The sequence below is a fragment of the Arachis hypogaea genome, chromosome 14 (genome assembly GCF_003086295.3).
Source record: "Arachis hypogaea cultivar Tifrunner chromosome 14, arahy.Tifrunner.gnm2.J5K5, whole genome shotgun sequence".
Lineage (NCBI taxonomy): Eukaryota > Viridiplantae > Streptophyta > Magnoliopsida > Fabales > Fabaceae > Arachis > Arachis hypogaea.
Window position 1 is genome coordinate 58,794,369 of NC_092049.1, and position 25,234 is coordinate 58,819,602.

The 25,234-nt window shown below is 39.4% G+C and overlaps 2 non-coding genes across 2 annotated transcripts; both read right to left on the reverse strand.

The window, feature by feature from the left end:
- Positions 1-5,692: 5,692 nt before the first annotated feature.
- LOC112746188 (small nucleolar RNA R71) lies at positions 5,693-5,799 on the reverse strand. Its single transcript, XR_003174083.1, has one exon. It is a non-coding gene; the product is annotated as a small nucleolar RNA R71 (small nucleolar RNA).
- A 7,883-nt stretch (positions 5,800-13,682) lies between these two features.
- Positions 13,683-13,786, reverse strand: LOC112745260 (small nucleolar RNA R71). Its single transcript, XR_003173196.1, has one exon. It is a non-coding gene; the product is annotated as a small nucleolar RNA R71 (small nucleolar RNA).
- Between the last annotated feature and the right edge of the window lie 11,448 nt (positions 13,787-25,234).

Here is a 25,234-nt window from a genome sequence, read left to right on the forward strand (position 1 = left end):
TAGCTTGATCTTTTACAGCAAATAGAAATAGTAACAATCTGTATACATCCTGATCTACCTCCTTGTCACGTACTGTGTCAGTAATTTGCAAGAACTGTGCCAAAAACTCAGTAGGTTCTTCCTGTGGAAGACCAGAATACTGGCAATTTTGCTGCACCATGACAATGAGTTGAGGATTTAGCTCAAAACTGCTCACTTTGATGGGAGGTATACAGATGCTACTCCCATATGCGGTTAGCATATGACCCCAGAGTCCTTCTGGACTGTTCGTTTCCACTTTGATCCATGATGGAGAAAAGGGAATTGGTGTGAATTGCAAATAAAATATATTTTTATTTTTATTTTATTTGATTAAAAACAAACCGCATAAATAAAAAAAATAAGATGAAATAAAATAATTGGAAGTTAAAATATAAATTTCGAAAACTAGCAGAAAAAAGAAAAAAAAATAAATTCGAAAACTAGAATAATTACTTAATTAAGAAGATTTTTGAAAAAGATTTTGAATTTTGAAATCCCAAAACTAAGATAAGATAAAATAAGAAATTTTAAAATGAAAATTTGAATTTTTAAAGGCAGAATTCGAAAATCAATTAAAATAGAGAGAGAAGATATTTTTGAATTTAATGAAGAAAGAGAAAAACAGTAAAAATGACACCAAACTTAAAATTTTTAGATCAAAACAAGGAAAACAAACAAGGACGCTTTGAATATCAAAATGAACACTAAGAACAAATTTTAAAAATTTTTAAGAAAATAGAAACACAAAAGACACCAAACTTAAAAATTTTTATATTTTGGACACTAATATTTCGAAAATGTATAAGATAAACAGCAACAAACACGAAATAGGAAATTTTAAAGATCAAATAAGGAAAATAAATAAGAACAACATGAAGATTAAGAAAGAACTAAGAACATATAATTTAAAAAATTGAAAGAAAAATAAATTCATGCAATTGACACCAAACTTAAAACATGAAACTAAACTAAAACAGAAAAACTCAATTATTAGTTTATAATAAATTTTCGAAAAAAAAGTTTGAAAAAGAGAACAAGGATTTAAAAAAAAATTAACCAAAAACAATAATAGAAGACGCAATTTTAGTGACTCTAAACTAAAAAGATAAATTTTTCCTAATCTAAGCAACAAAATAAACCGTCATTTGTCCAAACTCGAACAATCCTCGGCAACGGCGCCAAAAATTTGGTGTACGAAATTGTAAATCACACTTTTCACAACTCGTACCACTAACCAGCAAGTGCACTGGGTCGTCCAAGTAATACCTTACGTGAGTAAGGGTCGATCCCACGGAGATTGTCGGCTTGAAGCATGCTATGGTTATTTTGTAACTCTTAGTCAGGAAATTAGTAATGAAAATGATTGGGTTTATGAAGAGTAAATAACATAGAATAAATAATACTTGTTATGCAGTAATGGAGAACAGGTTGAGGTTTTGGAGATGCTCTGTCTTCTAATCTCTGCTTTCCTACTGTCTTCTTCTTCACGCATGCAAGGCTCCTTCCATGGCAAGCTATATGTTGGTGGATCACCGTTGTCAATGGCTACCATCCGTCCTCTTAGTGAAAATGGTCCAAATGTGCTGTCACCGCACGACTAATCATCTGTTGGTTCTCACTCATGTTGAAATAGGATCCATTGATCCTTTTGCGTTTGTCACTACGCCCAACACTCGCGAGTTTAAAGCTCGTCACAATCATCCCATCCCGGATCCTACTCGGAATACCACAGACAAGGTTTAGACTTTCTGGATCTCAAGAATGCTGCCAATTGATTCCAGCTTATACCACGAAGACTCTGATCTCACAGAATTGAATGCTCTGTTGTCAGGAGAGGCAATCAAACTCGTGAATCAGGAACCAAAGAGATACACACTCAATCTAAGATAGAACGGAAGTGGTTGTCAGGCACACGTTCATAGGTTGAGAATGATGATGAGTGTCACGGATCATCACATTCATCAGGTTGAAGTGCGAGTGAATATCTTAGAATAGAAACAAGCGTAATTGAATGAAAAACAGTAGTAATTACATTAATCCATTAAAATACAGCAGAGCTCCTCACCCACAACCATGGAATTTAGAGACTCATGTCGTAGAAGATACAAAATTCAGATGTAAAATGTTATGAGGTATACAGTAAGTCTCTAAAAGTAGTTCTTATACTAAACTAGTGACCTAGGTTTATATAAACTGAGTAAACGAAGATAGATAGTGCCGAAATCCACTTCCGGGGCCCACTTGGTGTGTGCTTGGGCTGAGCATTGAGCTTTACATGTGTAGAGGCTTATCTTGGAGTTAAACGCCAGGTTGCAGCCTGTTTGTGGCGTTTAACTCTAGTTTGTAATATGTTTCTGGCGTTTAACTTCAGAATAGGGCAGGAAGTTGGCGTTTAAACGCCAGTTTACGTCGTCAAAACTCAGGCAAAGTATGGACTATTATATATTGCCGGAAAGCCCTAGATGTCTACGTTTTAACGCAATTGAGAGCGTGCCAATTGGGTTGCTATATCTCCAGAAAATCCAATTCGAGTGCAGGGAGGTCAGAATCCAACAGCATCTGCAGTCCTTTTTCAGCCTCTGAATCAGATTTTTGCTCAGGTCCCTCAATTTCAACCAAAAAATACCTGAAATCACAAAAAACACACAAAATCATAGTAAAGTCCAGAAATGTGATTTTTGCATAAAAACTAGTAAAAATATACTAAAAAGTAGCTAAATCGTACTAAAAACTATATGAAAATACCCCAAAAAAGCGTATAAAATATCCGCTCATCACTCGTGAAAATAAAAAAAGGCAGGTGACGCGTGAGCATCATCCACGCGTACGCGTGGGTGGCCTAAAATAAAATGTGACGCGTGAGCATCGGTCACGCGTGTGTGTGACTACTTTTCGTGCCAGACACATGAAAGCTGCACAGTTCCAGCGCAACTCTCTGGTTTTTATACCGAAGATTTCATCAGTCGCATGCAACGCGTGCGCGTCGCTCACGCACATGCGTGGAAAGGTGAAATTGCTGGTGATGCGTATGCGTCAGCGAGGCATACGCTTGGGGTGGGTAGTGCGCCTGGCATCCCACCCACATGGTTTCAGCCCAACTCTCTGGTGTTTGTACCAGAGAGGGCCAGCATCAAATATGATACGTGTGCGTCGGCCATGCACTCGCGTCAGGCAGATGTTTTTTTTTCAAAACAGAGGTCAAGACGCATAATTGAAATGTATCACACATATAAAATGAAAGAAGGATAGAAAATAAATAAAAACTATTGAAAAGGAAGATCATACCATGGTGGGTTGTCTCCCACCTAGCACTTTTAGTTAAAGTCCTTAAGTTGGATATTTGGTGAGCTCTTTGTCATGGTGGCTTGGGCTTGAACTCATCTTGAAACTTCCACCAACGCTTGGACTTCCAATAAGCTCCAACTTTCCAAATAAATTCACCAAGCCTTGATGAAGTTCTTCACAAGCTTTGAGCTCCCAAAGTTGATCCTCTTGTATGCCGGGATCTCTGATAAACCACTATTTTATGGTTTATATTGTGTTTAATTGTGTGGTTTTATCATGATCCTTACCCACTTATTCATTAATTTAGCATGCATTTATATTTCCTTCCTAAAATTATTACATGATTGAAAACTGCTTCCTAGAGACTTTTAATTATGCATTTTAATTCTCCTTTATTCCATTCGATGCCGTGATCTGTGTGTTAAGCGTTTCAGGCTTTATAGGGCATGAATGAGTTGGAGATTGGAAAGGAAGCTAGCAAAAATGGAAGGAACACAAGAAATTGAAGAGATAACCAGCGAGAAGTGACGCGGCCGCATGGCTCACGCGACCGCGCGGAAGAGGAGAAATCACAGTGACGCAGCCGCATGGCTCACACGACCGCGCGGAATGGAAAAGCACAAGCGATGCGGAGGCGTGGACGACGCGAACACGTGGCAGGAAAAAACGCGAATGACGCGTCCGCATGGATGACGCGATCGCATGACATGCGCGATCTGCATAATCTGTCGAATTCGCTGGGGGCAATTTTGGACCCTATTTTGACCCAGTTTTCGGCCCAGAACAGCAGACTAGAGCCAGAGAACATGCAGAAACCAAGGACATCATTCATTCTACACAGTTTTAGTTTTAGATCTAGTTTTTTACTCCTCCTCTAGGTTTTTTTCTCTAGACATTCATAGTTCTTAGGATTTTAATTTTCTCTTGCATTTGCATTGGGATATTGAGAAGAGCTATTACCTCATCAAGACTTCATCATTCTAGTTCGTTTTCTTTACTTGGCTTTGCTCTTCCATGTCCTTTGCTTTGTTTAATTTTACCATTGGAATATTTTTAGGATTATTTAATACAAGGATCACTTTTATTTTTAATTGACTATTTTGATTTTTATTTACAATGTCTTTCTTTAATTCCTTTTTGTATGCTATGAAATTTACATTCACAATGAGCGAGTAGTTCCCTAACTTGATGGGGAGTTGATTGAAAGGAACTCTTGAGTTGGAAAGCTTAAAAGACAGATTGCAATTGGGTTTATGGTTGGATTGCCTTCTAGTCACTAACACCAATCTCTTTTAAATAAGTGGATTACAACTTGTGAACAGACGTAGCATTCTAACTTGTTTGACTTTCCCTTATCTAGTAAAGGATAACTAAACAGGACAACCTTTAATTGTTAATTAATCTTGAGAGTATTCTAACAATAATAGGGATTCCAACTAATCAACTTCCAGTCAAGGCTTTTATTTACCTTATTCAAATTCTCCAATTTAATTTCCTGCTTACTCAACTCAAACCTTTTTGAAAACCTCTGATCAATAAAATAGCACACTTTTCTGCAACTCGTTGGGAGACGACCTGGGATTCATACTCCCAGTATTTTAATTTTAAATTCCTGTGACACCTTTCTAAATTGATAAGTGGATTTCTAGCGAGTTAAGAACTATACTTGCAACGTATATATTTTAACAATTTTTAATTTGCCAATTTCTGCTACCATCAATTTTTGGCGCTGTTGCCGGGGAGTTGCAATAGAGTGCTAAAGTTATTAATTAGAATTTGTTTATTTGCATTTTATTTTATTTTGCTACTATGAGCTGCATGTTTCTTTCGTCAAATGACGTGTTCACTTCCTGATCCAAGCTTGCCAATATTCGATCCTGAAATTGAAAGGACTATTTCACGAATAAGGCGAGCTCGACGTCGGTTAGTCCTCTCTGAGGGCGGATTCGAAATGCCATTTGAGGAAGAAACCAGCTCCCGTTCTACTGATTCGGTTAATTTACGTATAGGTAACATGGCGGCAGCCAGAAGAATTACTATCCAGGAGGAAGGAGCCTCTGATTTTACAATGCAACTGTTTCAAGCGCATCACCCAGCGGTGGCTACAGATTTTGAAATAAAGACCGCACTGCTCAATTTGATGCCTAAGTTTCATGGCTTACCTGCTCAAGAGCCTATCAAGCACCTGAGAGATTTCCAAGCAGCCTGTTCTACTGTCAGGCGTGATGGTGCAGATGAAACTTCAATTTTGCTAAAAGCTTTTCCGTTTTCTCTTGAGGGAAAAGCTAGAGAGTGGTACTACACTCAACCCCTAGCAAATGTATCCAACTGGGATACACTCAGAAAAGAATTTTTGGAAAAATTCTTTCCATCTAAAGTTACTGATAAACTAAGGAAAGACATTTCCACGATTGTTCAAGATGACAACGAGACTCTCTTTGAATACTGGGAGCGCTTCAATAATCTTCTGGAAGCATGCCCCCACCACAGGATTGACAAGATAGTGTTACTCAGCTATATCACACAGGGCATGAGGCCCCAAGATAAGACCACATTGGAAAGTGCTAGCAATGGGTCTATGAAGAAGTACAAGACCACTTATGAGGCATGGCAATTGATCAGCGACTTAGCTGAATCTACTAGGAACCACAGGCAAAAACAAGGCCGTTCAAAAGCCATTGCAGAAGTATCCTCTAGCAGAGAGACTGCCGCTCTAGCTCAGAGTATCTGTGAAATGACCAACTTGCTGAAGCAGATGCAATTGAATCAATAACAAGTTCAGCAAGCTCAACCTTCTCCAGCACAGCAAAGCCAACAGTTAGTCCCACAGAGAGTCTGCGGCATTTGTGCTGATTATAGCCATTATACTGATGAATGCCCGCAGCTCCAGCAGGAAGACAACATGGTGGCATCCACTCATAACTTCTATGACCGCCCCAACCAAGGGTACAATCAAGGTGGAAATCAGAACCATGGATGGCAGGATAATTCTAACCAGAATTGGAGGGACAATAATAACAGAGGAGGCAGAGATAATCAGGAAAATCAGAGGTGGAATAATAACAACAACATGCAGCAGAATCAACCTTACAGAGCACCTCACTTGAGGCAATCCCAAGGACCACAGAATACCCAACAGCAGACCTCTCAATTTACTCATCTTTCTTCATCTCCTAATGAAGAGTTACTACAATCTTTTGAGCGAAGACAACAGACCATGGAAAATAACATTATGAATAACATTAATGCCAGTCTGAATGGTCTGGCCTCTAATTTGTAAGCTCTTGTCTCACAGATTAGATCAATGCAAAATTCCAGTAACCAACCTTCGAGCTCCACTGGAATCCCCTCTCAACCATTACCCAATCCAAAGGGAGGCATTAATGCCATCACCCTAAGGTCCAGAACCACCCTGCAGGATAGGAATCAGGAGGAGCCAAACTCACCAGAACACGCCTCAGCTGAAGAGGTAGTAGAGATAGGAGATGTTGAAGAGAAGAGGACATACAGGACATAGCTGAAAAAGAATAAGCTCAACCACAGGAAGAAGCACCAAAAGGCGCAGACACTGCAGAAAACACCACTCCCATTCCATTTCCACAACTTGCAAGGAAACCCAGGAAGCAACTGGAACCCGACTCCAAGATGGTAGAAATATTCAAAAAGGTTGAGGTAACTGTCCCTCTTTTTTATGTTATTCAACAGGTACCTAAATATGCAAAGTTTCTAAAAGATTTATGTATACATAAAGACAAAATTAATGAATTAGAAACTATTCCTTTAGGTAGTTCCATATCTGCTTTAATGGGAGGACTACCTGAAAAGTGTAGTGACCCAGGTCCTTGTATAGTTAGTTGTACTATTGGTGGTGTAGTAATTTATGATTGCATGTGTGATTTAGGAGCATGTGTTAGTATAATGCCTTTGTCTATATATGATATTTTGAGGCTCCCTCCCTTAAAAAGGTCGGCAGCTCATTTTGTGTTAGCAGATAAAAGCATTATTACAGTGGCTGGAGTTGCTGAAGATGTTTTGGTGAACATTAAAGGGCTTACATTTTCCACTGATTTTTATATCTTGGAGATGCCCCATAATGACTCAGATAAGCCATCATCAATCCTACTTGGAAGACCATTCCTAAAGACATCAAAATTCAAATTGGATGCTTTTTCAGAAACATACTCTTTTGAAATAGATGGCCGAATAGTAATCTTCAATCTGAATGGAGTCATAAACAACCCTCCAGAAGATCATTCTATCTTCCAGTGTGATGTCATAGATGAAACTGTAGCTGAAGTTCACAAGGAAGAGTTAGAAGAGAGGCACACTGGACAAGGTCCAAGTGTGAAGACCCTCTTAACTGACAATAAGGGCACTTCGGCATTTTCACAAGCTCCAGACAATCCAGAGCCTGCCCATGATCAGAAGTTGGAATTAAAACCTCTTCCTCCACATCTCAAATATGCTTATCTTGAAGATGAGCAGAAGTTTCCAGTTATCATTGCAAGGGAACTCACTCCTCAATAAGAAGAGCAGCTACTTGATGTACTGAGGAGGCATAAGAAGGCAATTGGGTGGAGTTTGACAGACATAGTAGGCATCAACCCTCAAGTATGTGAGCACAGAATATTTTTAGAAGAGGGAGCGAGACCTGTCCATCAACCCCAAAGAAGATTGAATCCCACTATCTTGGAAGTTGTCAAAAAGGAAGTGACCAGACTGTTGGAAGCAGGTATAATCTATCCTATTTCAGACAGTGAATGGGTTAGCCCAGTACAAGTAGTACCCAAGAAGTCTGGAGTCACTACAGTGAAGAATGAGCATGGAGAGCTCATAGCAACTAGAGTTCAGAATGCTTGGAGAGTCTGCATTGATTACAGGCGTCTCAACCAAGCCACCCGTAAGGATCACTACCCACTTCCATTCATTGATCAAATGCTGGATCGCCTGTCAGGTAAATCACATTATTGTTTTTTAGATTGTTACACAGGTTATTTCCAGATTCATATAGCTCCTGAGGATCAGGAAAATACCACTTTTACATGTCCTTTTGGGACTTATGCTTACAAGAAAATTCCCTTTGGCTTGTGCAATGCACCAGCTACTTTCCAAAGGTGCATGATGAGTCTTTTCTCTGATCTTATTGAGGACTGTATGGAGGTTTTTATGGACGATTTTAGCGTTTATGGTGATTCTTTTAGCCTTTGCTTAGATGGATTATCTAGAGTATTAGATAGATGTGTTAATACAAACCTTGTATTAAATTTTGAAAAATGTCACTTTATGGTAAAACAAGGGATTGTACTAGGACATGTGGTATCTAATAATGGAATTTCTGTAGACCCAGCAAAGGTGAATGTTATTTCTAGTTTACCTTACCCCTCCTCTGTGAGGGAGGTCCGTTCGTTCCTTGGCCATGCAGGTTTTTACAGGAGATTCATAAAGGACTTCAGTAAGGTAGCACTTCCCTTGTCCAGATTACTGCAGAAAGATATTGAGTTCGAGTTCAGTGAGGATTGCAAACAAGCGTTTGATAAGCTGAAAACTGCCCTGACTCAAGCTCTAATTGTGAGAGGACCAGACTGGAGCCAACCGTTTGAAATCATGTGCGATGCTTCCAACCACGCCGTAGGAGCAGCGCTAGCTTAGCGTGAAGGTAAGGATCCTTTTGTTATAGCTTATGCGTCTAAGACTTTAGACGCTGCCCAGTCCAATTATACTACTACTGAGAAAGAGCTTCTTGCTATTGTTTTTGCTCTGGATAAATTCCGAGCTTATTTACTTGGTACTAGAGTAGTAGTGTATTCGGACCATGCAGCTTTAAAGTATCTATTAGCTAAAAAGGAGTCCAAACCAAGGCTTATACGTTGAATACTGCTATTACAAGAATTTGATTTAGAAATAAAGGATAGAAGTGGTAACCAGAATTTAGTGGCAGACCACTTGAGTCGCCTTGAGCACGTTAAGGATGATTCTACTCCTATAGATGATAATTTTCCATTTGATAACCTGCAAGCAGTATCTGAGGTAGTCCCTTGGTATGCACCTGTAGCTAATTATCTAGTTAGCCGCACATTTCCTCCAAACTTTTCTAAGCATCAAAGAGACAAGCTGAAAAGCGAGTCTAAATATTATATATGGGATGCCCCATATTTATGGAGATGTCGCGCTGATCAGGTAATTAGACGGTGTGTGCCTCAATCAGAATTCCAGTCTATTTTAGAGGCCTGTCACTCATCCGAGAGTGGAGGACATTTTGGCCCTTGCTGAGCGGATAATTTATATGCTTTTTGGCATTGTTTTTAGTATGTTTTTAGTAGGATCTAGTTACTTTTAGGGATGTTTTCATTAGTTTTTATGTTAAATTCACATTTCTGGACTTTACTATGAGTTTGTGTATTTTTCTGTGATTTCAGGTATTTTCTGGCTAAAATAGAGGGACTTGAGTAAAAATCAGATTCAGAGGTTGAAGAAGGACTGCTGATGCTGTTGGATTCTGACCTCCCTGCACTCAAAGTGGATTTTCTGGAGCTACAGAACTCAAAATGGCGCGCTTCCAATTGCGTTGGAAAGTAGACATCCAGGGCCTTCCAGCAATATATAATAGTTTGTACTTTAGTCGAGTTTAGATGACGCAAAAGGGCATTGAACGCCAGTTCTATGCTGCAGTCTGGAGTTAAACGCCAGAAACACGTCACGAACCAGAGTTGAACGCCAAAAACACGTTACAACTTGGTGTTCAACTCCAAGAATGACCTCTCCACGTGTAAACTTCAAGCTCAGCCCAAGCACACACCAAGTGGGCCCCAGAAGTGGATTTATGCATCAATTACTTACTTCTGTAAACCCTAGTAGCTAGTTTAGTATAAATAGGACTTTTTACTATTGTATTAGACATCCTGGATTGTATTTTTGATCCTGTGATCACGTTTTAGGGGCTGGCCTCTCGGCCATGCCTGAACCTTTCACTTATGTATTTTCAACGGTAGAGTTTTTACACTCCATAGATTAAGGTGTGGAGCTCTGCTGTTCCTCATGAATTAATGCAAAGTACTACTGTTTTCTATTCAATTCAACTTATTCCGCTTCTAAGATATCCATTCGCACCCAAGAACATGATGAATGTGATGATTATGTGACGCTCATCATCATTCTCACTTATGAACGCGTTCTTGACAAACACTTCCGTTCTACATGCAACCAAGCTAGAATGAGTATCTCTTAGATATCTAATACAGGGGACTGAGTCCGAGTTATTAGTATCTTCGTGGTATAAGTTAGAACCCATGGATGGCCATTCTTGAGATCCGGAAAGTCTATACCTTGTCTGTGGTATTCCGAGTAGGATCTGGGAAGGGATGGCTGTGACGAACTTCAAACTCGCGAATGCTGGGCATTGTGACAAACGCAAAAGGATAGTAAATCCTATTCCAGTATGATCGAGAACCTCCAGATGATTAGCCATGCCGTGACAGAGCATTTGGACCATTTTCACAGAGAGGATGGGATGTAGCCATTGACAACGGTGATGCCCTTGCAGAAAGCTTGCCATGGAAAGGAGTAGGACTGATTGGATGAAGACAGCAGGAAAGCATGGATTCAGAAGAACGAAGGCATCTCTATACGCTTACCTGAAATTCTCACCAATGAATTAAATAAGTATTTCTATCTTTATTTTCTGTTTATTTATTATTATTATTCGAAAACTCCATAAACATTTGATATCTGCCTGACTGAGATTTACAAGATGACCATAGCTTGCTTCATACCAACAATCTCCGTGGGATCGACCCTTACTCACGTAAGGTTTTATTACTTGGACGACCCAGTGCACTTGCTGGTTAGTTGTGCGAAGTTGTGAAGTTATGCTTGGACCATGGTATTGTGCACCAGTTTGTTGGCGCCATTACCAGGGAGAGAACGAACAACAAATTTTACAATCTCAGAGTAACAATTTCGCATACCAAGTTTTTGGCGCCGTTGCCGGGGATTGTTCGAGTTTGGACAACTGACGGTTCATCTTGTTGCTCAAATTAGATAATTTTTTTTTGTTTTATTTTCAAAATTTTTTTTTTTAAATCTTTCAAAAATTTCTCATCTGTTTTCGAAAATTATTTCAGAATTTTTAAGAATGAATTCTAGTGTTTCATGAAGCATGTTGAAGCCTGGCTGGCTGTAAAGCCAGGTCTAATTCTTTTGGATAGGGGCTTCCAACCATCAGCATAGAGGCAAGTTAATTTGAATATCAGCTGTTGCATGCCTGATTTATATCCTAAAGCTGGCTGGCTATTAAGCCATGCCTAACCCTCAGATTGGAGCTTTGGGCTAATATTGAAAGATTCCTGGAATTCATATTAAAAATTTTGAAATCCTTATTTTTCTTTTTCAAATGATTTTTGAAAAATATAAAATAAAAATCCAAAAAAATAAAAAAAAATCATAAAAATCAAAAATATTTTGTGTTTCTTGTTTGAGTCTTGAGTTAATTTTAAGTTTGGTGTCAATTGCATATTCATCTTGCATTTTTCGAAAAAAAAATCATGCATTCATAGTGTTCTTCATGATCTTCAAGTTGTTCTTGGTAAGTCTTCTTGTTTGATCTTGATGTTTTCTTGTTTTGTGTCGTTTCTTGTTTTACATGTGCATTTTTGTATTCATAGTGTCTGAACATGAAAGATTTCTAAGTTTGGTGTCTTGCATGTTTTTCTTTTCTTAAAAATTTTTCAAAAATAAGTTCTTGGTTTTCATCTTGACATTCAAAGTGTTCTTGGTGTTCATCTTGACATTCATAGTGTTCTTGCATTCATCACATGCTTTGATCCAAAATTTTCATGCATTGAGTCTTTTTCATGTTTTTCTCTTTCTTCATTAAAAATTCAAAAATAAAAAAAAATATCTTTCCTTTTTTCTCTCATAAATTTCGAAAATTTGGATTGACTTTTTCAAAAATTTTTAAAATTCAATTGTTTCTTATGAGTCAAATCAAATTTTCAGTTTAAAATTCTTATCTTTTTCAAAATCTTTTTCAAAAATCAAATCTTTTTCATTTTTCTTATTTATTTTCAAAAATTTTAAAAATATTTTTCAAAAATCTTTTTCTTAATTTTATATCATAATTTTCGAAAATATCATCAACAATTAATGTTTTGATTCAAAAATTTCAAGTTTGTTACTTACTTGTTAAGAAAGATTCAAACTTTGAGTTCTAGAATCAGATCTTGTGATTTCTTGTGAATCAAGTCATTAATTATGATTTTAAAAATCAAATCTTTTTCAAAATTAATTTCAATCATATCTTTTCAAAAATATCTTTTTATCTTATCTTTTTTTTTCATATTAAAACATATAATTTTCAAAAAAAAAATTGATTTTAAAAATATCTTTTCTAACTTCTTATCTTCTTTTCAAAATTGATTTTCAAATTTGTTTCAACTAACTAACTAACTTTTTGTTTGTTTCTTATCTCTTTCAAAACTACCTAAATAACTATCCCTCTCTAATTTTTGAAAATACCTCCCTCTTTTTCAAAAAAATTCTTTTAATTAATTAATTGTTTCAAATTTTGAATCTAATTTTATTCCCCCTTTAATTTTCGAAAATCACTAACTCCTTTTTAAAAATTATTTTCGAAAATTCTCTTCTCTCTCATCTCCTTCTATTTATTTAATTACTTACTAACACTTCTCTTCATCTCAAATCACTACTCTTATCCTCACCCTTGTGTTTGGATTATCCATTCTTCTTCACTCTTATTCCCTTTTCTTCTTCCACTAACAACAAGGGAACCTCTATACTGTGGTAAAAAGGATCCCTATTATTATTTTCTGTTCCCTCTTTTTCATATGAGCAAGAGCAAGGACAAGAACATTCTTGTTGAAGCAGACCCTGAACCTGAAAGGACTCTGAAGAGGAAACTAAGAGAAGCTAAAATACAATAATCCAGAGATAACCTTACAGAAATTTTCGAACAGGAAGAGGAGATGGCAGCCGAAAATAATAATAATGCAAGGAGGATGCTTGGTGACTTTACTACACCTAATTCCAATTTACATGGAAGAAGCATCTCCATCCCTACCATTGGAGCAAACAATTTTGAGCTGAAACCTCAATTAGTTTCTCTAATGCAACAAAACTGCAAGTTTCATGGACTTCCATCTGAAGATCCTTTTCAGTTCTTAACTGAATTCTTGCAGATCTGTGATACTGTTAAGACTAATGGAGTAGATCCTGAAGTCTACAGACTCATATTTTTCCCGTTTGCTGTAAGAGACAGAGCTAGAGTGTGGTTGGACTCTCAACCCAAAGATAGCTTGAACTCTTGGGATAAGCTGGTCACGGCTTTCTTAGCCAAGTTCTTTCCTCTTCAAAAGCTGAGTAAGCTTAGAGTGGATGTTCAAACCTTCAGACAGAAGGAAGGTGAATCCCTCTATGAAGCTTGGGAGAGATACAAGAAACTGACCAAAAAGTGTCCTTCTGACATGTTTTCAGAATGGACCATCCTGGATATATTCTATGATGGTCTGTCTGAATTAGCTAAATGTCATTGGATACTTCTGCAGGTGGATCCATTCACCTAAAGAAAACACCTGCAGAAGCTCAAGAACTCATTGACATGATTGCTAATAACCAATTCATGTACACTTCTGAGAGGAATCCTGTGAGTAATGGGACGCCTATGAAGAAGGGAGTTCTTGAAATTGATACTCTGAATGCTATATTGGCTCAGAATAAAATATTGACTCAGCAACTCAATATGATTTCTCAAAGTCTGAATGGAATGCAAGCTGCATCCAACAGTACTCAAGAGGCATCTTCTGAAGAAGAAGCTTATGATCCTGAGAACCCTGCAATAGCAGAGGTGAATTACATGAGTGAACCATATGGAAACACCTATAACCCCTCATGGAGAAATTACCCAAATTTCTCATGGAAGGATCAACAAAAGCCTCAACAAGGCTTTAATAATGGTGGAAGAAACAGGTTTAGCAATAGCAAGCCTTTTCCATCATCCACTCAGCAACAGACAGAGAACTCTGAACAAAATACCTCTAATTTAGCAAACTTAGTCTCTGATCTATCTAAGGCCACTGTGAGTTTCATGAATGAAACAAGGTCCTCCATTAGAAATTTGGAAGCACAAGTGGGCCAGCTGAGTAAAAGAATCACTGAAACCCCTCCTAGTACTCTCCCAAGAAATACAGAAGAGAATCCAAAAGGAGAGTGCAAGGCCATTGAAATGACCATCATGGCCGAATCCAAGGAGGAAGGGGAGGACGTGAATCCCAAGGAGGAAGACCTCCTGGGACGTCCAGTGATCAACAAGGAGTTTCCCTCTGAGGAACCAAAGGAATCTGAGGCTCATCTAGAGACCATAGAGATTCCATTAAACCTCCTTATGCCATTCATGAGCTCTGATGAGTATTCCTCATCTGAAGAGAATGAGGATGTTACTGAAGAGCAAGTTGCCAAGTTCCTTGGTGCAATCATGAAGCTGAATGCCAATCTATTTGGTACAGAGACTTGGGGAGATGAACCTCCCCTGTTCACCAATGAACTAAATGCATTGGATCAACTGAGATTGCCTCAGAAGAAACAGCATCATGGAAAGTTCCTAATACCTTGTACCATAGGCACCATGACCTTTGAGAAGGCTCTATGTGACCTTGGGTCAGGAATAAACCTCATGCCACTCTCTGTAATGGAGAAACTTAGAATCTTTGAGGTGCAAGCTGCTAAAATCTCATTAGAGATGGCAGACAACTCAAGAAAACAGGCTTATGGACAAGTAGAGGACATGTTAGTAAAGGTTGAAGGCCTTTACATCCCTGCTGATTTCATAATCCTAGACACTGGGAAGGATGAGGATGAATTCATCATCCTTGGAAGACCCTTCCTAGCCACAGCAGGACCTGTGATTGATGTTGACAGAGGTGAACTAGTCCTTCAATTGAATGAGGACTCCCTAGAGTTTAAAACTCAAAGACATCCTTCTGTAAACATGAAAAAGAGGCACAGTAAGCTTCTCTCAAAACAGAGTCAACCAGAGCCCCCACAGTCAAACTCTAAGTTTGGTGTTGAGAGGCCACAACCAAACTCTAAGTTTGGTGTTGAACTCCCATATCCAAACTCTAAGTTTGGTGTTGGGGAGTCTCAACAATGCTCTGAACATCTGTGAGGCTCCATGAGAGCCCACTGTCAAGCTATTGACATTAAAGAAGCGCTTGCTGGGAGGCAACCCAATTTTTATTTATCTAATTTTATTTTTATTGTTCTTTCATGTTTTATTAGGTTCATGATCATGTGGAGTCACAAAATAAATATAAAAATTGAAAACAGAATCAAAAACAGCAGAAGAAAAATCACACCCTGGAGGAGGATCTCACTGGCGTTTAAACGCCAGTAAGGAGCATCTGTCTGGCGTTCAACGCCAGAACAGAGCATGGATCTGGTGTTGAACGCCAGAAACAAGCAGCATCCTGGCGTTCAGACGCCAGAAATGCACACTGAGGAAGAGCTGGCGCTGAACGCCAGAAACAAGCATCTGGCTGGCGTTCAACGCCAGAAATATGCTGCATCTGGGCGCTGAACGCCCAGAACAAGCATTAATTCGGCGTTTAAATGCCAGAATTGCATGCAAAGGCATTTTACATGCCTAATTGGTGCAGGGATGCAAATCCTTGACACCTCAGGATCTGTGGATCCCACGGGATCAACTCAGCATATGTGGACCCCACAGGATCCCCACCTACCACCACTCACTTTCTTCCCTCTTCTGAATATTCATCCTCTCTTCCCAATAAACACTCTTCCCCAAAACTCTTCACCAATCACCTTAATCTCTCTTCCCTATCACCACTTCACCACTCACATCCATCCACTCTTCCCCATAAACCTACCTCATAAACTCCACCTACCTTCAAAATTCAAAATCAACTTCCCACCCAAACCCTCCCTATATAAAGCCCTCCACTCTTCTTCATTTTCACACAACACAACCCTCTCTTCTCCTTCTTGGCCGAATACACCTCTCCCTCCTCTCCTCCATATTTTCTTCTTCTTCTTCATCTATTCTTTATTCTCTTGCTCGAGGGCGAGCAATATTCTGAGTTTGGTGTGGTAAAAGCATAAGCTTTTTGTTTTTCCATTACCATTGATGGCACCTAAGACCGGAGAATCCTCTAGAAAAGGAAAAGGGAAGACAAAAGCTTCCACCTCCGAGTCATGGGAGATGGAAAGATTCATCTCCAAAGCTCATCAAGACCACTTCTATGATGTTGTGGCCAAGAAGAAGGTGATCCCCGAGGTCCCTTTCAAGCTCAAGAGAAATGAGTATCCGGAGATCCGACATGAAATCCAAAGAAGAGGTTGGGAAGTTCTAACAAACCCCATCCAACAAGTCGGCATCCTAATGGTTCAAGAGTTCTATGCCAATGCATGGATCACTAGGAACCATGATCAAAGTAAGAACCCGGACCCAAAGAATTATCTCACCATGGTTCGGGGGAAATACTTAGATTTTAGTCTGGAAAATGTGAGGTTGGCGTTTAACTTGCCTATGATGCAAGGAGATGCACGCCCCTACACTAGAAGGGTCAACTTTAATCAAAGGTTGGACCAAGTCCTCATGGACATATGTGTGGAAGGAGCTCAATGGAAGATTGACTCCAAAGGCAAGCCGGTTCAATTAAGAAGACTGGACCTCAAGCCTGTGGCTAGAGGATGGTTGGAGTTCATCCAACGCTCCATCATCCCCACTAGCAACCGATCTGAAGTTACTGTGGATCGGGCCATCATGATTCATAGCATCATGATTGGAGAGGAAGTAGAAGTTCATGAAGTCATCTCCCTTGAACTCTACAAAATAGCCGAAAAGCCCTCTCCTTGGGCAAGGCTAGCTTTTCTTTATCTTATTTGCCATCTATGTTACTCAGCTGGAGCTTTCATAGAAGGAGACATTCCCATTGAGGAAGAGAAGCCCATCACTAAGAAAAGGATGGAGCAAACAAGAGAGCCCACTCATAAAGCTCAAGAAACACATGAGGAAGCTCATCATCAAGAAATCCCTGAGATACCTCAAGGGATGCACTTTCCTCCACAGAATTTTTGGGAGCAAATCAACACCTCCCTAGGAGAATTAAGTTCCAACATGAGACAACTAAGGGTGGAACATCAAGAGCACTCCATCATCCTTCATGAAATAAGAGAAGATCAAAAAGCAATAAGGGAGGAGCAACAAAGACAAGGAAGAGACATAGAAGAGCTCAAGGACATCATTGGTTCCTCAAGGAGAAAACACCACCATCACTAAGGTGGACTCATTCCTTGTTCTTAAACTTTTTGTTTTTCATTTTCTTATGTTAAATGTTTATCTATGTTTGTGTCTTTATTATATGATCATTAGTGTCTAAGTGTCTATGCCTTAAAGTAGTGAATATGAATCCATCACCTCTCTTAAATGAAAAAATGTTTTAATTCAAAAGAACAAGAAGTACATGAGTTTCGAATTTATCCTTGAACTTAGTTTAATTATATTGATGTGGTGATAATACTTTTTGTTTTCTGAATGAATGCTTGAACAGTGCATATGTCTTTTGAATTTGATATTTATGAATGTTAAATATGTTGGCTCTTGAAAGAATGATGACAAGGAGACATGTTATTTGATAATCTGAAAAATCATAAAAATGATTCTTGAAGTAAGAAAAAGCAGTGAATACAGAAAGCTTGCAGAAAAAAATGGCAAAAAAAAAGAAAAAAAAATAGAAAAAGAAAAAGCAAGCAGAAAAAGCCAAAAGCTCTTAAAACCAAAAGGCAAGGGTAAATAAAAAGGATCCCAAGGCTTTGAGCATCAGTGGATAGGAGGGCCTAAAGGAATAAAATCCTGGCCTAAGCGGCTAAACCAAGCTGTCCCTAACCATGTGCTTGTGGCGTGAAGGTGTCAAGTGAAAACTTGAGACTGAGCGGTTAAAGTCAAGGTCCAAAGCAAAAGAAGAGTGTGCTTAAGAACCCTGGACACCTCTAATTGGGAACTTTAGCAAAGCTGAGTCACAATCTGAAAAGGTTCACCCAATTATGTGTCTGTGGCATTTATGTATCTGGTGGTAATACTGGAAAACAAAGTGCTTAGGGCCACGGCCAAGACTCATAAAGTAGCTGTGTTCAAGAATCAACATACTGAACTAGGAGAATCAATAACACTATCTGAACTCTAAGTTCCTATCGATGCCAATCATTCTGAACTTCAATGGATAAAGTGAGATGCCAAAACTATTCAAGAGGCAAAAAGCTACAAGTCCCGCTCATCTGATTGGAGCTATGTTTCATTGATAGTTTAGAATTTATAGTATATTATCTTCTTTTTATCCTATTTTATTTTCAGTTGCTTGGGGACAAGCAACAATTTAAGTTTGGTGTTGTGATGAGCAGATAATTTATACGCTTTTTGGCATTGTTTTTAGTATGCTTTTAGTAGGATCTAGTTACTTTTAGGGATGTTTTCATTAGTTTTTATGTTAAATTCACATTTCTGGACTTTACTATGATTTTGTGTGTTTTTCTGTGATTTCAGGCATTTTCTGGCTGAAATTGAGGGACTTGAGCAAAAATCAGATTCAGAGGTTGAAGAAGGACTGCTGATGCTGTTGGATTTTGACCTCCCTGCACTCAAAGTGGATTTTCTGGAGCTACAGAACTCAAAATGGCGCGCTTCCAATTGCGTTGGAAAGTATACATCCAGGGCTTCCCAGCAATATATAATAGTTTATACTTTGGCCGAGTTTAGACGACGCAAAAGGGCGTTGAATGCCAGTTCTACGCTGCAGTCTGGAGTTAAACGCCAGAAACACGTCACGAACCAGAGTTGAACGCCGAAAACACGTTACAACTTGGTGTTCAACTCCAAGAATGACCTCTCCACGTGTAAACTTCAAGCTCAGCCCAAGCACACACCAAGTGGGCCTCAGAAGTGGATTTATGCATCAATTACTTACTTCTGTAAACCCTAGTAGTTAGTTTAGTATAAATAGGACTTTTTACTATTGTATTAGACATCCTGGATTGTATTTTTGATCCTGTGATCACGTTTTGGGGGCTGGCCTCTCGGCCATGCCTGAACCTTTCACTTATGTATTTTCAACGGTAGAGTTTCTACACTCCATAGATTAAGGTGTGGAGCTCTGCTGTTCCTCATGAATTAATGCAAAGTACTACTGTTTTCTATTCAATTCAACTTATTCCGCTTCTAAGATATCCATTCGCACCCAAGAACATGATAAATGTGATGATTATGTGACGCTCATCATCATTCTCACTTATGAATGCTTTCCTGACAAACACTTCCGTTCTACATGCAACCAAGCTAGAATGAGTATCTCTTAGATATCTAATACAGGGGACCGAGTCCGAGTTATTAGTATCTTCGTGGTATAAGTTAGAACCCATGGATGGCCATTCCTGAGATCCGGAAAGTCTAAACCTTGTCTGTGGTATTCCGAGTAGGATCTGGGAAGGGATGGCTGTGACGAACTTCAAACTCGCGAATGCTGGGCGTAGTGACAGACGCAAAAGGATAGTAAATCATATTCCAGTATGATCGAGAACCTCCAGATGATTAGCCATGCCGTGACAGAGCATTTGGACCATTTTCATAGAGAGGATGGGATGTAGCCATTGACAACGGTGATGCCCTTGCAGAAAGCTTGCCATGGAAAGGAGTAGGACTGATTGGATGAAGACAGCAGGAAAGCAGGGATTCAGAAGAACGAAGGCATCTCTATACACTTACCTGAAATTCTCACCAATGAATTACATAAGTATTTCTATCTTTATTTTCTGTTTATTTATTATTATTATTCGAAAACTCCATAAACATTTGATATCTGTCTGACTGAGATTTACAAGATGACCATAGCTTGCTTCATACCAACAATCTCCATGGGATCGACCCTTACTCACGTAAGGTTTTATTACTTGGACGACCCAGTGCACTTGCTGGTTAGTTGTGCGAAGTTGTGAAGTTATGCTTGGACCATGGTATTGTGCACCAGTTTGTTGGCGCCATTACCAGGGAGAGAACGAACAACAAATTTTACAATCTCAGAGTAACAATTTCGCATACTAGCCCTCAAAGAACAGCAAGAAAGATCTTAGACTGTGGATTCTGGTGGCCTACTCTTTTTAGAGACGCTGCCGAGTTTTGTAAATCTTGTCTCCCATGCCAAAAATTTGGTAATATATCCAGGAGGGATGAAATGCCTCAACAAATTATGCTTTTCTGTGAAATTTTTGATGTTTGGGGCATTGACTTCATGGGTCCATTTCCAAATTCTAATGGTTATTTTTATATATTGTTAGCAATGGATTACGTTTCCAAATGGGTGGAAGCAATTCCTACCCGCACTGATGATGCTAACACTATTGTTTCCTTTGTGAGAAATCATATTATTTGTCGCTTTGGATCACCACGGGCAATCGTGAGCGATCAAGGCACCCATTTTTGCAACAGGAGACTAACAGGATTAATAAAGAAGCATGGGATAATTCATAAGGTTGCGACAGCATACCATCCTCAGACCAATGGGCAAGCCGAGGTGTCAAACAGAGAGATAAAGCGTATCTTGCAGAAGATAGTCAAACCTCATAGAAAAGACTGGAGCACCAGGCTACAAGATGCACTCTAGGCATATAGGACAGCATACAAAACACCCATTGGAATGAGTCCTTTCCGCTTAGTTTATGGAAAAGCTTGCCATCTCCCAGTTGAAGTAGAGCACAGAGCCTTTTGGGCAGTCAAGGAGTGCAACATGGGAATTGAGAAAGTCGGAGCTGAAAGGAAGTTGCAACTGCAAGAACTGGAGAGCCTTTGCCTAGAAGCTTATGAGAACTCAAGACTATACAAGGAGAAGATGAAGGCTGTACATGATCAGCACATCAAGAAAAAAGAGTTCCAACCTGGGGATTTAGTCCTCCTTTACAAATCTCGACTGAGGCTCATGACAGGTAAGTTGCGATCAAGATGGGAAGGTCCATACAGAGTAGAGAAGGCCGAACCGTACGGAGTTTATCACCTAAGTCATCCTTCAAGTTCTGAACTTTATCAAAGTTAATTGACAACGCCTGAAGCTATACCATGGCGAGAAGATGTAGAAAAACAAGGAGCTTAAGATCTTCCTCTTGGAAGATCCCCACATAGCAGAAGATTGAGCTAGTGGAGCGTCCAACTTACGGACGTTAAAGCAAAGTGCTAGGTGGGAGACAACCCACCATGGTATGATCGTTCTTTTCTTTATTTTTAGTTTTTCTATTCAATAACTCTTCTCTTTATCAGTACATTTCGTGCATCTGCATTTGTATATTCTTATTATTTTAAAAAAAAAGTGCCACGCGACGCGACCGCACCAGCGACGCGTCCGCGTCGCAAGGAGAGGGGAGAAAATAAAAACGAACAGAGAGTCACGCTGGAGCGTGGCTGGAGGCGTGCCAGTGGCACAAATCGTCCCACGTGACCGCTTCACCGACGCGTCTGCGTCACATGGGAATAATGGCCTCCCACGCGACCGCGTGACCCACGCGGCCGCGAGCCCTGATTTTCGACGTAAAAAGGGTGCACAACGAATTACTGTGCACGAGTGGTGCTAGATTGGTGCTGAACGCACAATTCTATCCACACAGACGCATGGCTCACGCGTCCATGTCGTTCCCTTCTGAAGCCCACTCACGCGATTGCATGCCCCACGCGATCGCGTCACCCCAAATTTGGCAAATATATCAACTCGAACAGAGAGTTGTGCAGGCGCGAAGCTGCACTCGCGCCAGAAGCACAACATGGGTCACGCGACCGCGTGACCAACGCGACCGCGTCACCTTACTTGAAGCGCAATCACGCAAACGCGTGCCCCACGCGGTCGCGTCGGCTGTGCCGCACAGCTCAAACTTAATTGCCAAAATATCTTATCTTCCTCTTCTCCAAATCCTAATTTCTCTTTTTCCTCCTTATTTCTTCCTTCTCCCTTCTTCCTTCTAGCTCCCCTTTTTCTCTCTCTCTTTCACCTCCATTAACAAGGTTTTATTTTCTTCTTCCCTCTTTCCTTTTCTATCATTCTTCTTATTTTATATGTTATTTTCTTTCCTTTCCTTTTTCTTTTCATTATCCATATTTTCTTTCTTCTTCTTTCTTTTTTACATGGTGTTAGAATTTTATTCGCGTCATTATTCCTCATTATATGCTTGTGGATTGTTGCACTTGTTTGACAATTATATATTAATTTTTAAAGGATTGCTTGCATGTTCACTTTAATACTTTCTATACCTTATCTACCATGAATGCTATGTGTTTGTGAAAAAGCCCATATGGCATTATGCACTTCTCTATGTTATTCTACTATTCAATGCTGCTTTTCATAAACTCTCTTTACTATTGTATTAATTGAAAATAGTTGTCAATACAAACGTGATGGTTTGTTACAAGTGATGCTTGATCAATGCTACTCATGCCCTTTTCCGACATGCCAATAAACACCTTGCATTCACTTGTCATTATATGCAGTAGCTATTTTCCATTGATGACTTTTCACATGTACTCATAAGAATGTGTTAATGTCAGTTACCTCCTAATGTACATCCATCACCACCTCTTCCGTTCTCTTCCTTGCTATATATCTCTTTGAATTTAATTTACTTTCTTTTTCCTTTACAGGATGGCCACCAAGAAAGGAAAAGAGAAAGCTACTCCCAAACCACCAGCAAGAAGAGGAACTAAAAGAGAACTAGTGGCAGAGCCTTCTTCAACTGCAGTCAAGCCCTCAACAAAAAGAGTTAAGAGGATCATAAAGGTTGATGAAAAGGAGAAAGCCTTTCAAGCAAAGGACACTACGCGATTTCCCAATCGCTACTGTGAGCAGATGTTCCCCATCCTGGCTGAAAGGAGCTATAACAACGAACACCTTCTTATCCTCCCGCCCAATATTGCTACTTTTTTTGAGCCGCAAATTGAACGAAGACAATGGGGTTTCCTACAGAGACAACCAAGGCAGGTCAATCTTTCTTGGGTAGTTGAGTTCTACTCTAACTTCTACCTGCTCACCCTGCTGTCTGTCTTTGTCCGTCAGAAGCAAGTCCCCATTACAGAAGAGGCCATTCAAAAAGCTTTAGGTCTTCCCCCTATTCCAGAAGGATTGGACGCCTTTCAAGAAGCCGCACTCAAGCGCCAGATGTTCCAATTTGACTGGGAAGCTGTTCTCAGAGTTATCGCACTACCTGGCAGCCGTTGGATCTACGGATACCATCATACCCGTCCTAAGGGAATATCGGCTTCAGCACTTACCTTGGAGGCTCGCGTATGGGCACAGATCATGTCCCATTACGTCTTTCCGAGCACTCACGAGTCCTCCTTCACTGCGGATATGGCCGTTCTACTATGGTGCATCCTTACAGACCAACCTCTAAATCTACCAAGACATATCCGAAATGCCATGGGACACGTCCAAATCGCGGGTAACTTACCTTTTCTCGCCTTGGTCTCAGATCTTGTCTCAGCAGCCGGAGTCTCCTACAGAGCTGGGGACACCAAATCCATACTTCCACGGGATGATCAGTATGTCCCTAACGAAAAATACCTCAGACCTCCAGCAGCCACTACAAGCCTTCCTACTGCACCGGTTGAAGATATTCCTTCTTCAACACCACAAGCACCTACAACAGACGAACTGCTTCAGCAGATAATCGAAAGGTTGGATCGGCAAGAACAGAAAGTGAAGTTAAGAGAGTGCCGTAACGAGCGCCGATTCAAACACCTGAAGGAGCTACTCAAGGGACACTTCAAGGACTCAGACACCCCGGACTCCACTTCCTTTACCAGCACAGGGAGCCATGATGGTCCCGACTGTGGAGATACTGCTACCAGCCCACCCCTGTTCCTGACAGATGGCACCGAGGATGATGCAAAGCCTTAAGTGTGGGGAAGTCGGTCAGTACCTGACTTCCGGAGGTAATTTCTCTTCCCTAGCACCAATAAATTAGGATATCTTAGTTAGATTTTCTTTCTTTTATAGAATAGGATAAATTGTATAGTAATAAGTTAGTTGCATGCATGTTCTACTTGATTGAAAAGACAATAAGTTTCTTCTAAGACTCTATCTTTGGAACAAAATTTCACTAATTTTTAAAAATTTTTATGATAAATCTACTTGAAGTTGTATTTGGAACATGATTTTTGAGCTAAAGAACACACAACCTGTGAAGATTTGAGCCTTTATGTATGGTTACATTATTTAACCATAATTATTTTATTCTTGTGTGTTTACTTCTCTATGATTGTAATCTATATTTTGTTTCATCCTATATGTCCAATATTTATTATGTTTGTATGCTTGCATATGATTGAGGCCATTCTTTGTTTAAACTCACTTATCCAAATTAAGCCTACCCTTTTCAATTACCTTTGTTAACCACTTTGAGCCTTTAAATCCCATTTGTTCTATATTTCACCACATTACTAGCCTTAAGCGGAAAAATAATTGTATATCCCAAATTGAATCTTTTGTTAGCTTAAGATAGAATTGTGTGTACTAGTTAAGTATGGGAAATTGTGGGAACCAAAGTTATTAAGGGAATGTGTCATGATAATATAATGGGAATTTGGATACCTACTCATGTGAAACTATAAGAATTAAAAAAATCTATATGCATTGATAAGCTATGTTTATTTTTATTTCAAAAAAAAATCAATAAATAAATAAGGGGACAAAATTACCCCAATGCTGAATTAAGAATTTAAAGATCAATGTACATATGATAAAATTAAAATAAAAAGTTGATACATGAGTATGGAATGTAAAAGGGAATTCTGGGTAACTAGGTATGAATTCTAAGGTTACACTAAATATATATAGGTTGGGTTAAAGCTTGGGTTAATTAAAGATTCAATTTATAA